The following is a 2,139-nucleotide window of genomic DNA, read 5'->3' on the forward strand; positions in this document are numbered from 1 at the left end:
TAAAATGATTTTAAAAAAATAATAAAATAGCCGGCCAAGGAAAAAGACCCCCAAGGAGATGAATTGACATAAGTGACTCCAGCCATGGGTTCAAACATAGTAACGGTTGTGGGGATGTTACAGGATCAGGAAGTACTTCATTTTATTGCATACAGGGTCATTATGGGCTGGAACCAACTCTATGACACCTAACAACAGCAGCTGATATGTTCTCAGTTGGTTAGAGCAGAGACGGAGAGGCTGAAGGTGTTCCAGTATTCAGCTTTTGATATTTGATCAAAATAGCAAGTTGATGATGCCTTGAAGTTAGATAGTAGAATTCAAGAGGGAGGGGCTCTTTTAAAAATAAAAGTAGCAGTAAGAGGGCAGTCAGATGAAGTATTTGATTAGTAAGGGTGTGTTTGAGCATGCACATTGGAGAGTGAGGGACATGGTGAAGACAAGTCAAAGGAAACTGAGTCTTTGTCACCCTTATGGTGGCAACAGCTAACTCTGATAATGCACCAGTGAAAACCTCAGGGCTGTAGGGGCTCATTTTGGATCGAGTGCTCTCTTTCATTTTTCATGTTCCGGTCTTCTCTCCTCTCCCTCCCCGTGCTTGTCCTCTCTGCCTTCTTCCCTCTTATACCCTAATGGCCTCTACCTGCAGCCGAGTGGCGAGAGGCAGGGATGGTTAGGTGTGTGGTATAGAGCTGAGGGACTATTATTCAGTTTTGCCAGCATCGAAGAAAGGCCTTCCAAGCCAATCCTTTCAGCTGTGTATTCCGCTGATCCCTTAGAATGAGAGAAGAAACACACAGCATTGCCGGAGAGGGGATTTAGGAACGTCGTCTTTGGAATGGAGTGATCTGAAGTCATAGCTTTAAAAACCAATCCTGGCATTCTTCAGCAGCTGGAATTCTTCCCAGCCTGTCTGCCACAGCCTTGTCCCTTGACATGACACCCTGTGCTACACGAATGGTTTGCACCGCCGCTTTCCCAAAGAGCCTACTGCTTAGGAGGCGAGCTAGCTTGCATTGTCTATCACTAGATATTTCTGCGCATGACATGGAAAAGGCATGATCCCAGAAGTTTTTGGTTTATCTTTTAGGTTATTTTTTCACCATATAACCTTGATGTCTCCATACATATGCAAAATTCCAAGAGCCTAACTCACTACTGTTGAGTCCATTTCAACTCAATGCCTAAAGGGCAGGGTAAAATGCTCCTGTGGGTTCCCGAGGCTATTATAAATCTTTACAGGAGTACAGAAAGCCTCATCTTTTTTCCCACGGAGCAGCTGATGATTTCAAACTGCTAACCTTGCAAAGGCCCTTGGAAAACATGGTCTCTGGTGTTGAGCACACCTATCTGCTTAAAGATCTCCCCTGTGTGTAATGTCAGTTCCACGTAAGGTCTCCAGAGAACAGTGGCAGGAAGATGTGTTTTGTCATGAGAAAGAAGTCATCTGGCTTTGCAGGCAGAACTTAAAAATTAAAGTGGAGTAGTTTGTCTTGGAAAAACAGACAGAAAGCCCTAGTGGTATGCCTTTTCGTCAAAAAGACATGCCTTCCAGAGAGTGAGTGGTTAGAGGGTAATATTTCAGTCTGGTGGTGGTTGTAATGCCTTGAGTTGCAGACAGCGTAGTATTATAGAGTTAGTCTGCCGGCATTCAAACTTCAGATCTCATTTTATAGCTGAATGTCCTTGGGCAAGGTGCTTAATTCTTTTTTGTTTTTAATCATTTTACTGTGTACTTGTACAACTCTTATCACAATCTATATACACATCCATTGTTTCAAGCACATTTGTATTTTTGTTGCCCTCATCATTCTCAAAACACTTGCTTTCTACTTGACCCCTTGGTATCAGCTCCTCATTTTTCTCCCTCCCTCATAAACCCTTGATAATTTATACATTATTATTATTTTGTCATATCTTACACTGTCAGATGTCTCCCTTCACCCACTTTTCTGTTGTCCGTCCCCCAGAGAGGAGGTTATATGTAGATCTTTGTAATCGGTTCTCCCTTTCTACCCCACCTTCCCTCCACCCTCCCGGTATCGCCACTCTCACCACTGGTCCTGAGGGGATAATCCGTCCTGGATTCTCTGTGTTTCCAGTTCCTATCTGTACCAGTGTACATCCTCTGGTCTAGCC

At 43.7% G+C, this 2,139-nt stretch overlaps 1 protein-coding gene across 2 annotated transcripts in view; it reads left to right on the top strand.

Moving 5' to 3' along the window:
• Window positions 1-2,139, top strand: part of SIL1 (SIL1 nucleotide exchange factor) — a 331,892-nt gene that overhangs the window by 128,025 nt on the left and 201,728 nt on the right. The window lies entirely within an intron of this gene.

The sequence above is a fragment of the Echinops telfairi genome, unplaced genomic scaffold (genome assembly GCF_000313985.2).
Source record: "Echinops telfairi isolate 266 unplaced genomic scaffold, ASM31398v2 ScPeMD7_7469;HRSCAF=8507_1, whole genome shotgun sequence".
Lineage (NCBI taxonomy): Eukaryota > Metazoa > Chordata > Mammalia > Afrosoricida > Tenrecidae > Echinops > Echinops telfairi.